Raw genomic sequence first — 16,344 nt, forward strand, 5'->3', positions numbered from 1 at the left:
ATTTTTCCAAAATGTAAGTTCCTGAAAAATATAAATACACTCACACACACACACACACACACACATACACACACACACCCTGAAATAACGAAGGTCTAATGTCTCTAATGTATCCAGAACAGAATTCTTGATTTTTTTTCCCCAAGAATACTGTTCCTCCATCACTCTTCCAAGGTAATTGGCACCAGAATCCCTCCAAGTTGCACAAGAAAACAAGGAATCCTAGATTCCTTGCCTTCTCTCACCTCCCACATTCAATTCATCTGCAAAATTTAGTCAGCTCCACCTTCAACACAATCTATCTGGAATCATTCACTGCTTTCCACTTTCAGTGACCACCCTAATCAAGCCACCAACCTCCTTCTCTAGACTGTTGACGTTGCCTCCAACAGGCTTCCCTCTTTCCATTCTTGTCTACCTGTTGGTCATTTTCCACAAAAAATGAAACAACATTTTTAAGAATGTCAGTCACATGTCCAACCCCTCTTAAAACCTTCCAGTGGTTTCATTTTTTACATAAAACACAAACTCTTTACCTGCGCCTACCTACTATGGATGATGTCTATGCTCTAGTCTGACCTGGTCACGTTCCACCCTGGCTAGTCTAGCCTTTCTCTTCCTGGCATTCTTCATATTTGCTTCTGCCCCAGGGCCTTTGCTTTGCTTTTCCATGTCTAGAATGCCCCTTCCATATCTTCACAAAGTTGGTTTTTTGGGTCAGTCAGATCTCATTCAAATAACACTTCCAGAAAAGAGTTTTCCTGGCTACCTAATCTAAAGTAGCTCACCCAATCCGTTTCTACTTTTAGCCTGTTTTATTTTCTACATAGTATTTAGCACCAGCTGAAATTATCCTGTATATTTCTATTTACAAGAGAGTCTGGTGATTTTTCTGTCTTTTTGATTACCATACCACCAATATCTAGAATAGTACCTGGCATGTCAACACATTATTTGCTGCTGTTAACAGTTTTTTATATACTCTTCCCTCTTTAAAAAAAAAAAATATATATATATATATATATATATATATATATATATATATATATATATGTGATCACATTACCCTTGGCCTAACTTTCTTATTTAAAAAGATTTTTATCTTGAAATAATTTTAGACTTAGAAAAAAGTTACAAAAATAGTACACAGAGTTCCCATATAATCCTTCACCCAGCTTCTACAAATGTTGAGAACTTATTTATATAGAACAATTATTGAAACCTAAAACATTAACATTGATTTACTACTTTTTACTATTAACTAATCTACGGATCTTATTCAAAATTTACTAATTTTTCCACTAATGTCCTTTTTCTGTTCTAGAATCCAAGGATTCCACATTTCATTTAATTGTCATGTCTCCTTTATTTCCTCCAATCTTGTAAAGTAGCTCAATTTTTTGTTGTTGTTGTTGTTTTGTCTTTCATGACCTTAACACTTCTAGGTACCGGCCAGTTTGTTGTTGTTGTTTTAACTAGAATGTTCCACAATTTGGATTACTCTGACATTTTCTCATGCATAGATTGAGGTTATGCATTTTTTTAATTATGAATGTCATATCTGTGATGTTGTTTGGCTAAACTTTTATGCTGAAAAAATTAAGGTGAAGTTCTCATTTTTAAAATGTCACTGTGGAATTTCCAACCACCTTGTACTACTTCTGACCAACATTTTTATATTTTTATGTATGTTTTTGTGCACACACACACACAATTGAATATATGTATTCTAATCCTTCCACCGCTCCTCTGTAGAAGGTGACTAGGAAGCTCTGAATTTCCTTCATTATCCTATCACCTTCCTTCAAGTTTATGGGACGACACTTGAATGCTGTGTTATCTCACTGTATCAGTTACCTATTTCTACCAAAAAAAGAAAAAAAAATTCCTGCAAACAACCTCAAAACACAGTGGCTTAAAACAAAAATATCGAGTTTGTAAGTTTGAAGGTTGACCACTAGGGTTGGGCTTGACTGGGTGGTTTTTCTGGTCATGACTGGGCTCATGTCTGGGAGTTGGCTGGCTTTTGGCTAATCTAGGATGACCTTGGGATGATTAAAGAGAATCTGCTCTGCACCACATGTCTCTCTTCTCCTATCTAAGCATGTTCTCGTGGCAATGGCAGTGAAGCAAATGTCAAATGGAAACATGCAAGTGTTCTTGAGTCCCAGGCTCAGCACTGGCAAAAAGTCATTTCCCTGCATTCTATGAGAAATAGCAATTCATAAGGTGAACCCAGATTTGATGGGTGGGGAAATGACTCTTTCATTTCCCCACCCATCACAGGAAAGTCACATGGCAAAGGGCATGGACACAGAGAGGTGTGAAGTATTCAGGCTGTTTGAGCACTCAAGAAACCAACATCTACTGTGACTTTTTTCCTAACAGTTTCATTGAGATAGAATTCACATACCATACAGCTCACCCGTTTAAAATGTACAATTCAATGGTTTTAACTATATTCACAAGGTTGTGCAACCACCACCAGGATCAGTTTTAGAACATTTTCATCACCCCGTAAAGAAACCCCATGATCACAGAACTCTATTACAATTTCTTTTTTTGGAGCCAAAGACTGTCTCTTAATCATTTTTACATCCCTAGTGTCTAGCACGGGGTTTGATCCACAGTAGATGCTCAATATATGTCTGCCAAAAAGAATCGAAGAGCTATGAGGTTTTGCCTGCTAAACCCTGCAGTTTGCCTGTAAATATTACTCAGCCTTCTAGCGTCAGCCAAAAGTATTTGTTTGTTTTGGTGCAACTTTCTGCAACTTTCTCCACCTGGCAAGGGTTGGGCAATTGTTCCCTTTGATGAATCATTTCCAGTTACTGCTGCTGAGCGTTCTTTTCTTTTCATAAAGGTCTTTATCAAATAGGATGACAAACTGTTGAAAGTTAAATTATGGGTAATTATGAAGTAATTGGGTGGCGAGGTTTGGTTCATCACTTTCTTAAAATTTGGTACATACTGCCCCTGGGCACCTCCCTTGTCCCTTCCGTTTGGTAATAACAGTAATGGGTACATTTGCTCTGTGCCAGGCACTTTGCATGCATTATCATTTATGCTTTCTTATCAGGGCCAAATGAAACATTTTCAGACAGCTTTATATTAAGCCCAGACATCTATCTGTGCCACTTCAAACTAGCAGCTTTTTGAGAGCAGAGGCTGTGCTTTCTTTCTTTTTCAGCATCTCCTATGGCTGCATGTGTATTGAATAAGATCTTGAGTAAAATATAAAAGCTAAAAACCATCTTCTCCTTTCTTATTAAAAAATTTAGAGTGAAGGAAGGAGTCAAACACAATAAATCCGTCTGATTCAGCTTTGATGCGTTTCATAATGCTAAAGTTCACATGTGGCAGTATACTTTCTAGGTGAGAAAATTTTTGCCTTTTGGGAGTTCTCGAAAGGTTTTGATAGTATACACTTTAAAAGTGGAAGATTGTCAAGATTGTCAAGATTGTCAAGACTTTCACATATGTTATGTGAATGTGAAAATCGCATTTCAGTGTGGTAAGTTTTGTTCTTGGATTTGTCACTGACTAGCTGTAGGAACTTGGGCAAGTTGCTTCACCTATCCAAGTTTCCTTGTAGCTTATAATTCTATAAGTGTTAAATTGACAGATATTTGCAAAACTTTTATATGTATGTTATTGGAAAGAGTATATAGACTTACACATTTATAAATATTATATACTTATAAAAAGCAAAATTTTCAAAACAGGAATAGGAATTTATATATGGGAGAAATCTGAATCCTGTTACGGCTATATTTTCTTTTAAGAAAATAGTTTAAGAAAATTGGTGTATTACTTATCTATTTCTATTTAGCAATATTACCTCAAATATACTTAAAATGACACATTTATTATGTGTCAGGATCAGGAATCTGAGCTCAGCTTAGCTGCCTTAGGGTATCAAAAAGCCACAGTCAAGGTGTTGACTGGGGCTGCTGTCTTATCTGAGGCTCGACTGGGGAAGGATCTGATTCCAAACTCATGTAGTTATTGGCAGCATTTAATTCATTTCAGGTTGTTGGACTAAGGGCCTCAGTTTCTTGCTGGCTCTTAATCAGAGACTGCCCTTAGTTGCTGCCATTTGGCTCTCTTCATAGGCTAGCTCATAATAAATAGCTTGCTTCTCCAAAGCCAACCAGAGAGAGAGTTTCCTAGAAAAAAATGGGTTACAATGTTATGTAATGGAGCCATGAATATGTGTTCATGTACATTCTGTCACATTTGCTACTTTCCATTGGTTAGAAGCAAATCATGGGTATCAATACTCAAGGGGAGAAGATGACACAAAGCATGAGTACCAGCAAGTTGGGATCATGGGGACCACCCTAGAGTCTACTGGCCACAACTGAAAAATTACAAAATGTATGTGAGCAGTAGAGTAGGATTAAATTCTAGGAGCCACTCCATCCCCCAAGTATGCACACATATAAATCTTGCAACAAGGGAAGCATCCTGCTTCTCTCTTATTCTCCGTTTCAGAAAATGCTGCCATCCATAGCTCAGTCCTCAAACCTAGGAGCTGTCTTTGACACTTTGCTCTCTCTAGCCAGCCCAACCCTCAATTCAACCCACGAATAAGATACCAAACATGATCCTTTCTGTCTGTTTCCATTGTTTCCCCACCGTCTTCAATTACCACTGTCTTTTCCCTAACATTGACCACACCTCTCAACTGGCCTTCTGGATCCCACTCTTGCCCTCCTTTGTGATCCACCCTTCATATGGCAGCCAGAGCACTTTTCTTCTCTTTTCTTTTTTTCATTTTTGGCTGCGTTGGGTCTTCGTTGCTGCGTGGGCTTTCTCTAGTTGTGGTGAGCGGGGGCTACTCTTCACTGTGGTGCGCGGGCTTCTCATTGTGGTGGCTTCTCTTGCTGCAGAGCACGGGCTCTAGGCATGTGGGCTTCAGTAGTTGCAGCACGTGGGCTCAGTAGTTGTGGCTTACGGTCTCTAGAGCACAGGTTCAGTAGTTGTGGTTCAGGGGCTTAGCTGTTCCGCAGCATGTGGGATCTTCCCAGACCAGGGATCGAACCCACGTCCCCTGCATTGGCAGGCAGATTCTTAACCACTGCACCACCAGGGAAGTCCAGAGTGCTTTTCTTAAAACATAAATCAGATCATGTTATTCTCCTGCTTAAAGTCTTCCATTGGCTTCCTACCAAATATGAGTCAAATCCAAAGTCCTTCATCTGACCCACAGGACCAACATAAACTGACCTCTGCCTGTTTCTCTAACCTCTTCTCTTCTATGACATTTCTCTTTATACACATATGCATTGTTTAATTTGTGATAATGACATATATTTTAGATTTCATAACCTAAAAATAATTTAAAGTAAATAAAATTAGTATTTTTAAATAATCTAACAAAGAATATAACAGGGTAAATTAAGTTTTAATAAAGCTAAGCATTTGAGGCTAAATATTTTTTGAATGAAAGAAACGTTATTTAGCAATGGTGGCTTTATGGGTGATCCATTGCATCGTGTATCAGATAATTTGATCCAAAATGAGATATCCTAAATTAGATGAACTTCTGAGATAATATAAAATCCCAATTTAATCTACTAATATACACTGAAGCTAAAATAAGAGAGAAGGTTTATCTAAAAAGTGGTGAGTTTTATTTTTTGGGGAGAGGGGCAAGCAAAATTTATTATATAGGCAGCTTATTAATTGACCTTAATCAAAATAGGAAGTTATAAAATCATGTCCATAATAAAATCTAAAAGTAGGATTACACATTTATACAAGGTAATTTTCTTACATGTCTTATTAGTTAAAACCAGGAAAATTCACTTTCTAATTATGTGGGTCCAAATTATTCATTTATCATAGACTACCAAGCCACCTGGGTATGTTCACCCAGATAAGATACAGTGGGAGAGCATAGCCTTTAGAAATAGACTGACTGGAATTGAATCTGAATTCTACAGCTTGGTAGCTGAATGGCCTCATTCAGTACATTCAAACTTTCTGAGCCTCAGTTTCATCATAAGTCAATGGGGATAACAATAGCCCCCTTGCAGAGTTATTTTAAGGATTAAGTAAACTTATTTATTGGCACATTGTAGGTACTCAGTACATGGTATTTTCTTTCTTTCTTTCTTTCTTTCTTTTTCATCACTTCTTGGCTAACAAACCCAAAAATACTATAAATTGATCCACTTTTTATTTCTATTCTCATTATGTTAGACCTAGGATCAACTTGGGCAGAAGAAAAGAATTAGAAAAGTATCATAAAGGCAGACCCTTAAGACTTGTCTGACATAGAGGAAGAATGAGGCAGAAGCCACACGTGAGACTAAGATTTCAGTTGGAAGTGAAAAGTTATCAATACATAGGAATGCTGAAGGAATTTGTGTTTGTGGCTGGGTAAATCATGGAAAATTACAGGACACTTTTTGGTAACTGATATTATTTACTTATTAAATAAGCTATGCTGCTGTCCCCTCCCCCACATTTTGAATGCAATAAATATTAATTTGAAATAGATAATCTGTGTGGCTGTTCAGGGTATTTTAGAAAAATTAGTTGTCGAGTCTTGAATGTAATACAAATTCATGACTTATATTTCTCACCAGAAGTAGTTGTTTGATTAGACGACTATTCTTTCACTATCATTTCATTTCCAGAGCAACAGGGCCTTTGATTTTTTTCAGATTACTTTTGGGAGAGAAGACATTGCAGTGACTTGCAATTTAATGAAGGAAATTCTTTCATGGCTTCTCACTTTGGGATGCTGTTAGATTGTGTTGGCATAGTGTAGGGAGAATCTTATATTTATAAGTTCTGCAAACTCTTGGTGGTTTTAATGTTGTTACAGATTCTAAAATATCACTGTATCATTTGTATTATGGAGAGGCACTGTTTCATTAAGTTAGCTTGATTTGGTTAATAACCTACAAAACAAAACTCAATGAAAATGTTCACTTTCTTTGTTAATCCTAAATGCTACGGCTTATTCCTCAGTTAACCATGGTGGGAGATAACAGAAGATATGTATTGGTTTCTGCCCCCAGTTCCTGGCACAGAGTTTCTAAGACCTTTGGAATTCCCTTAGTAATTAGAGCATTAGGAGCATCTTTTATTCTAACGGGGTGACTCTGGGTGGCTCCTGGATGGCGGCTGGTCACCAGAAAGACCAAGCTATGATTAGAAGCTTGGAATTGTCAGCCCCACTCCTCATTCTCCAGAGAAGAAAGAGGGGCCGGAAATGGAATTAATAATTGATCATGCTTACATGAGGAAGCCTCCATAAAATCCCAATAGTATGGGGTTTGGGAAGCTTCCAGGTAGGTGAACACATCCACATTGGGAGGGTGATGCATCCCACCTCCATGAGCACAAAAGCTCCTGTGATCAGGATCCTCCCAGACCTCACCCTGTGTATCTCTTCATCTGGCTGTTCACCTGTATCCTTAAACATATCCTTTAATAAAAATACGTAAGTGTTTCCTGAGTTCCGTGAGCCACTCTAGCAACTTAAACCCAAAGAGAGCGTCATTGAAACCTCTGATCTATAGCCAGTTGGTCAGAAGCACAGGTGATAACCTGACTTTTGACTGGCCTCTGAAGTGTGGGGGGTTTTGGGGGGGGTGGGCAGTCTTGTGGGACTGAGCCCTTAACCTATGGGATCTGAGCCCTTAAACTATGGGATTCATACTGTCAGAATTGAGTTAAATTGTAGGACATCCACCTGGTATCAAAGAGAATTGTTTGGTGTGGGGGAAAACCTCCACACATTTGGTGACCACAAGTGAAGTGTTTTGTGTGAATAGTAAACAAAAATCACAGGGAAGAAACACACAGTACAAAGGCAGTAGACTAAACTGAATTTTTCAATACAAGTGGACACTCATTCTTTCGCCCATTTGGGTTTATTGATAAGTAGGGTGACCAACTGTCCCAGTTTGCTCAGGACTGCCCTGGTTTTAACACTGAAAGTTCCATGTCCTCAGAAGCCTCTCAGTCCCAGGCAAACCAGGACAGTTGGTCACTCTATCAGGTTTGCTAGGCAAAAATATTTATTGAGTACCTACTATGTGCCAGGCATTAGAGTTACAGTGATGAGCAAAACATACACTGTCCCTGCCCTCACGGATCTTAGAAATGTATAACTAGCCCACCCACATCACGTGGAAATAGTCAAGTCATCTCCATCAAGACTCCTATTTGCATGGGAGACTTGATTCCTGGGATAAATCTCGAAGCACCTTTGAAGCTGAGAGTCAGATTCTAGGATCCCTAAGTAGTACGGCTCAACAGAGAGGAGATAAAATTTCCCAACCTCTGGGATCAGTATGCCTCTAGGAAGGCAGAGAATTTACTGTGAGGAGAAAAAAATATACTTATGAGTGCTAATGCATATGATGATGACTCTTAGGTCATCTCTCCCATCTCCATCCTCACTCTGCAGAACTTTCACCAAGTCCCTCTCCTGAGGGCTAAGCAAAAGAGGCCATTATAAGTGCTTAAAAATATTGGGTTGGCCAAAAGCTTCATTCATTTTTTTCCATAAGATGGCTCTAGTAGCACTTAGTTGTCTTTAACTTCATTCAAAACAATTTTGTTAGATTGTATGTGACAGCTGTCATATCAGTGTGCATTTAAAAAAAAGATATCAAAATTGGTGAATTTTTGTGTAGCCATTTTAATATTGAAGATGGAAGAAAAAAAGCAACATTTTCAGCATATTATGCTTTATTATTTCAAGAAAGGTAAAAATGCAACTGAAATGCAGAAAAAAAGATTTGTGCAGTGTATGGAGAAGGTGCTGTGATTGATCGACCGTGTCTAAAGGGGTTTGCAAAGTTTCGTGCTGGAGATTTCTCGCTGATGATGCTCCAGGGTCGTGTAGACCAGTTGAAGATGATAGCAATCAAATCGAGACATTCACTGAGAACAATCAACGTTATACCACGCAGGAGATAGCTGACATACTCAAAATATCCAAATCAAGCGTTGAAAATCATTTGCACCAGCTTGGTTATGTTAATTGCTTTGATGTTTGGGTTCCACATAAATTAAGCGAAAAATCCCTTCTTGACCGTATTTCTGCATGGGATTCTCTTCTTAAACGTAATGGAAACGTTCCATTTTTAAAACAAATTGTGACGGGCAATGAAAAGTGGATACTGTGTAATAATGTGGAATGGAAGAGATTGTGGGGCAAAGTGAAATGAACCACCACCAACCACACCAAAGGCTGGTCTTCACCAAAGAAAGTGATGTTGTGTATATGGTGAGATTGGAAGGGGGTCCTCTATTATGAGCTCCTTCCGGAAAACCAAACAATTGATGCCAACAAGTACTGCTCCCAATTAGACCAACTGAAAGCAGCACTTGACAAAAAGCATCCAGAATTAGTCAACAGAAAACGCATAATCTTCCATCAGAATAATGCAAGACCGCATGTTTCTTTGATGACCAGGCAAAAACTGTTACAGCTTGGCTGGGAAGTTCTGATTCATCCACCACATTCACCAGACACTGCACCTTCTGATTTCCATTTATTTCGGTTTTTATAAAATTCTCTTAATGGAAAAAATTTCAATTCCTTGGAAGACTGTAAAAGGCACCTGGAACAGTTCCTTGCTCAAAAAGATAAAAAGTTTTGGGAAGATGAAATTATGAAGGTGCCTGAAAAATGGCAGAAGGTAGTGGAACAAAAGGGTGAATATGTTGTTCAATAAAGTTCTTGGTGAAAATGTGTCTTTTATTTTTACTTAAAAAACGAAGGCACTTTTTGGCCCACCCAATAACTGTAATTGACTACTTTCTCAGACCCCAAAGACTGGATTAAAATATTTTCCCAGCTTCTAGAACTCCTTTAGTGATTGCAGTAAGGGCAGTAGAGCCCAGCACCAAAGGCACCGGAAGGCATGGTCGCAGTGTTGGGGTACAGTGGGCTTCTGGGCATGCGTTAGAAGAAGCAGTGTGGAATGACAACAGCCAAAGAACCCACCGGAAGGGTGTACATGGGGAAGTACAGGGTGTCAAATGTGGCCTTTTGAGGTGGATAGACACAAATGCCCTTGTACTTATCACCTGAGCCTCTTAGATGCAAAGATGGGTATAGTTCAGGGAAGCAGGGTCTACACAAGAGGTTAATAGAGACCTTGAAGGCATAGTCACCTCCGGTAATGCAGCAATGGCACCACAGTTCCTGTCGCCCTCCTTTGTGCTCCCAAAGCACTTTGTAAATGCCAACTGGAGTTGCTCATGTCAGCCTTGGTCTCCTGCATTAGAATGGACTCTTGGAAGGTCAGAGACCATGGTGTGCCTAGGCTTTTATATCATCTTTGATATGTGTCCCCATAGCACTTATACCAGTGTGTGTTCAACACACATTTATTGGATCGAATGATGAGCATGAGCTGGTATTTTGTAATAAGAAGGGAAGCTACAAAACTAGACCAAATGATATAGCCAGGGACCGAGCCTCAAAGAAGGATTTATACAAATTGTAGCAATTTTTCCTGAATCAGGACCAGATAAAGAAATAAAGAGTTTGGGATAACACAGATTCTTTCTTTAAAAAGTTAGTCTTTAAATCCACAGGAAAGAAACATATTGTATTTTGTCCTGAGTGGTGATTAGGAATAGCTACAGGAAGTAGCTGTGGGTAAACTGTTACATAACAGTGACAACATGATTGAATTCAGGATCTAGAGGGAGAGGAAAAGGAAGGAAAAAATCCATTAAGTTGCTTAATTTTAAAAAGGAAATAAGATTAAATTGTTAGATTGAAATAAATACCTGTAGTTCATTTTCTAAATAATACAAATAATTTAAAAATACCTTCTTAAGAAATGAATGTCACCAATTGTACAAATTAGATGTTGGAGGAAAAATCCTATGCTGTTCACTAGAGCAGTAAACAAAATCACTAGAGAGAGGTAAAGAGTTTCACAGGAGAAGGGAGACATTCCTCAAATGACAGAAACAGGAAAGCATATAACTTCTATCAGATCAAATTCACATCAAAAATTAGTCAGAAATTCAAGGATCATGTAGAACGAGGAACACCATTTTCATATGAGCCATCTCTGAGTGACTAGGACTCTGAAATAAATCACTCAAGCTAAGAGATCGAGCAATACTGAGTCAAGCATAAACTCTCTGGGGAAATTGTTTTATAAGGAGAAATCATACCTGAAAAATGCCCTAGGAACCCCCAGAGGGGTCACATATGTCTACTGAGAATGGGGTCTCCATGGATGTAGTCTATATCGACAATGATCAGCCTTTCACTAGATTGCACACCACAGACAATCCTGATGTTAAGATTTCATGAAACTGAGGGCAACGTTTAGTCAAAGGCACATGTCTTTGAGACAGAAAACATATAAAGCTAAGTGGGTTCCTTTCAAAGGTAATAAGTATACAGGGATATTCTACTCAATGTCTTTATGAATGACCTGGAAAGGCAAAACCTCCAAATTTTCAAGTAACTCTAAGCTCCTCTGAGAAATGGATTGAAGACGTTCTTCAATCATACCTGTGAGCCATCATAAATGCCACCATAAACACCACTCAGGAGCCTCAGTGTAGGCCAGGGTCAGATCAGACACACGGATAAAAAATATCTGGGGCTTCCCTGGTGGCGCAGTGGCTAAGAATCTGCCTGCCAGGCAGGGGACAGGCAGGCAGGGGACAAGGGTTCGAGCCCTGGTCTGGGAAGATCCCACATGCCGCGCAGCAACCAAGCCCGTGAGCCATGGCCGCTGAGCCTGTGCATCTGGAGCCTGTGCTCCGCAACGGGAGAGGCCATGACAGTGAGAGGCCCGCGCACTGCAATGAAGAGTGGCCCCCGCTAGCCGCAACTGGAGAAAGCCCTCGCACAGTAATGAAGAACCAACACAGCCAAAAATAAATAAATAAAATAAATAATCTGGTTTATACTTTAAAGATGTTGGGTGTATACGTTAAAGACGTTATGCCCTGCTCGTAAGTTATGATCAAAGAAGACCTATAAATTGAGTTATCCTAGACCAGTGGTTCTCAAAAATTTGGGTCCCAGGACCAAGAAATTAAAATTTATTGAGGACTCCAAAGAGCTATTTGTTAGTTTATTTTAAAATTACAATAAATCCATTACATGTTAATATAAATAAAAAATTTTAATTAACTATTTTTTCCAAATTAAAAAGTTAGTGAGAAGAATGGAATTTTTTTATTTTTAGAAATCTCTTTAATATATGACTTAGGAGAAAAGAGTGGTTGATTATATATGCTTCTGTATTCAATTGTTGCAATGCTGTTTTGATTGAAGTAGATGAAGAAAATGTGGCCTCACACAGTAGTATATTTAGAATAGGAGTATATTTTCATAGCCTTTTTTAGGTAATTGTGGGTATTCTTCTTTGATACTACACTAAAACTCACCAAGTGGTGGTTTTTTAGAGGTTAGTTGTAATGTGGAATCTGAAACCATATTAACTATCTTATGATGTTCTGTTATATTAAAATCCATTGGTTTACCTTGCACTTTGAATTCTTAAAAAAATTTAAATCCATGAGTAATTTGTGAAACATAGTGGATTATTTATTTAGAAATTATTGATTGACTGAGTTCTGTAGATCCTCCAAATGTTGATATTTTATTCTACAATATAAAAACCCACATTTGTTAATATCACCACGGATCTCATCAGAAAAGCCCTTAGGCATCGAAAAGTTGTCCAGTTCTTGGTAAAGGATATATGTTTTCCAAAATTCTAATTTTTGCTTGTAAATGCCAATTTTATCATTGGCAACAAATACCGTCAGTTTTATTTCTTTGAAGTGACAGGCTCACCTCATTCATTTTGGAGAAAGTATCTGCCAGATACTGTAGCCATATTTGGTCACGCATCCTTCAAGTAAAACTGGTATTCCATGAAAAAGCACCAAGTGTAGCTCATAATCCGAATGCCTGAGTGCTTTTCCTCAAGACAACCTTCATATTTATAACACAGCAGAAGTTACGTAGTTTGCATTTTGCCACACAAGTTAAGTGTTCTCAAGGGTTAAAACTTAATACAATTAATAATTTTTACTGCATTATCAAGGACATTCTTAAGTGAAATTGGCTTTTTTTTTTTTTAACCAGGAGTGCATGGTGGTGAAGAACACAATGACCACCAGAGCTAAGGCAATGACACCATCGCCTGGTGCCATTGCGATGACTGATTGCTTTTGCACCATCAGTGCCAATCCAGCACAGTAACAAATGCAAATAATTTCTCATTATTATTATGAAAATAGTTTTTGCTTTGCTGACCCTCTGGGAGGGTCTCAGGGACACGAGGGACTTTGAGAACCACATGCTTAGGCTGATCCCTGAATACACTGTCTCATCTTAGATGGTCAAGAAGATGCTCTGTCTCATCAGCCTAATTTTGGAATTTAAATACAAAGTATTTCATAAAAAAATACCTGTGTCTCTAAAAACATGACTCTTCTGTAGCTGAAACACTTTTCTTTGCACGTAAAGGAGATTATTTGGAGATTAGTAACTATCACTATTCAAGATTGGCGGAACCACATATAAGAGAAGAAATACTAAAATAATCAGGATCTTACTTTGGAAAGAGAGGGAGTTTGTCTAAAGTGTAAAAAGTCACAATTTAATTTGATTGGTGTTTATCAAGCACCTGTAGAGTTTTGTGTGTCATACAAGGAGGTATATATACAGATCCCTGCTCTTAGAAGAATTAGAGTGTAGTTGGCAAGGTAGGATATATAACTGTAATAAGGGAAATGAGAATTCAAGAACTAAACGGGTTTGCAAGACAATAACAGAATCGCCATGAGGCAACATGTGATCCAAAGCTAAGTAAGCAGTTCAAATGGTCAAGGCTCTGCAGTCTTGGGTGTATCTCACTGTCCTACCACCCGGAGCCTATCCCCCAACCCCACTGCCCAGTCCTGACACCAATGAGATCTCAGTACAGCAGGATAGAGGAAGATTTTTCCTGACTGGTGTGGCAGAGAGATACATGGAGCTCTTAACCAGTGTTTGTTCCTTGGTGTTCCTGTCCTCCAGGGTGTTTATGGGACTGTACTTCAGAAGCTGCTTGAGGTGACACTCTTTTCCTTGTTTATGTGAAAACCTGAACATTTAAATTGAGAGGAGTATGCCAAGTGGCATGGGTAGTGCTCTAGATTGAATGTTTGTGTCTCCCTAAAATTCATATGTGGAGCCCTAACTCTCAATGTGATAGTATTTGGAGGTGGGGCTTCGAGGGGTGATTAGGCTATGAGGGTGGGGCCTTGGTGAATGGGATTAGTGCCCTTATAAAATAGACCCCCAGAGAGCTCCCATGGCAGAGTTCTGTTCTGCCATGTGGGGACACAGAAGAAAGATGGCCATCTATGAACCAGAAGGCATGCTCTCTGCTGGTGCCTTGATCTTAGACTTCTTAGCTTCCAGAACTATCAAAAATAAATGTTTTTTAAGTCACCCAGCTTATGGTATCTGTTAAAGTATTACAAATGGACTAAGACAGGTGGGAAGTGATTCTTGAAGATGGGGATGGGGCTGAAGTTGGTGAGGAAGAGCCAGGGAGGTGGTGAGACACCAGGGGGCTGGTTGTGGGGCACCTTGGGAGGTTTCTTTGGGTTTTTAATTGACTAACATTTTTGTAGCTACCACTACATGCCAGACACTCTATAGAGAAAACCTTAGCAACAAGGGCGTAGTTCCTGCCCTGAGGACCTTCTTGAACTGTTTCTAAATTCTGTTATTTAACTTCCTCACTACACGTCTTTTTTAAAAAAATTACAACTCGCTAGAAAGCTCCCTGTTAATACCCTACATACTCCACAGTGCTTATACCAATGTTCTCCACCTAGATGGCAATCCCCATGTTGCTTTCTGAAATAGCTTAGGTTCATAGAGAGAGTCGATGAGCATTTAGAATTAGAGGAAAAGAACCGAAGACTCCTCCAAGGTGATCCTGAAGGTCAGCCGGGGAGGTTCAGAGGAGATACAGTCTAATGCTCCTAGTGTTGAACTCAAAGGAGAAAATAAACAAAACGTATCTGCACACAGGTACTTTCCCAAGTGGAATGCTCTGAAAAGGCCCAAGTCACGACAGATCTTCAGGTTGTGGAACAGCAAGCATGTCAAAACTCGATTGAAAGTTCCCACCAAAGTTTTCGTTGAACACTTGGTATATTTGTCAATGTGATGAGAAAATGTCTTAGGCCAGGCTGCCCTGCGTTTGCCATGATCTGTAAAGAGCACCACCCTAATGGGAAGAGAAGAAAGGTCATGAGGACAGAAGGAGAGAAGGGCAGAGGGAAAGAGGAGGGAAAACAACTGAGACTGAAGGGTCAAGAAGAGAGGTGGTTTTCCAGTGTGTGTATGGAAGTGAACCTGAACCCTGCCTTTTACTCCATCCCTCTAGTTCCCTGCAGGTTGTGTGTCTGCTAATCACCTTCACTGTGGAGCTGGAAGCTTCTCATTCTATCGGTTGACTCCATTCACTAACTCCATTCCTGGACTGTTTGGCCCATCCATGAGGATTCATATCTTTCTGGGCATGTTTGGGAATGGGTGAGCCTACTGGGAGTCTATTTACGTGAGTGTGTCTAGTCTGATAGAAAGGAATTTTTCCCAAGAAACAGAGTTGAGATGCACAAACTTAGTTCCAGGATGAGGGCTGGAGGTCAAATTTATATTCATTTTGAATATAATGAGAAGTATACCAGGGTGATTTTAGGGAAACTTAAGGTGGCGAGTGTAGAAAAATGAGTCACTAACTAGGAGAAGACATTTTCAATATATACAAGTAACAAAGGACAGTATCCTGAGTATATAAATACTTCTCTCTTTTTTTTTCCTTTTTGGTTTCACAAATAGCTGCATACCATATGCAAAGCCTCTGTGTGCATGGTGGGGAGGGGCAAGATAAAGGTTGGATTTGAGGATTAAAAATAAAAGTAGACAATATACCATGACATGGAAAGGAGAAAGGGGCAGTGGTGTGACACCTAGGGTGTCACAGCAGTGTGGGCAGTGGGCCTACTTTGGGGCAGCACTAAGGAGCAGAGACTGTTCAGGGGAATTGTTTCCATGAACCCATGAGGGGCCTCGTCCTCTGACTTCCTGACCTCAGGGGGAGAGAGCTGAGAGGGAAGTAATATGTGAGGCCTGAGAACTGCCAGGACCCAGCTGGGCATGTGGTGAGGACCTCATCGTGGGAGAACCCTGGAAAGTCAGGAGGATGGATGTAAACAGGTGGTGAGTATTACGGAGCCAGATATGTAGAGCAATGTGAGTGTTTATCAGTCAGCAACTCAGCAGGAGACACAGGGCACACTCAAGTGGGGTCATTA

Source organism: Stenella coeruleoalba, assembly GCF_951394435.1.
Source record: "Stenella coeruleoalba genome assembly, chromosome: 16".
Taxonomy (NCBI): Eukaryota; Metazoa; Chordata; class Mammalia; order Artiodactyla; family Delphinidae; genus Stenella; species Stenella coeruleoalba.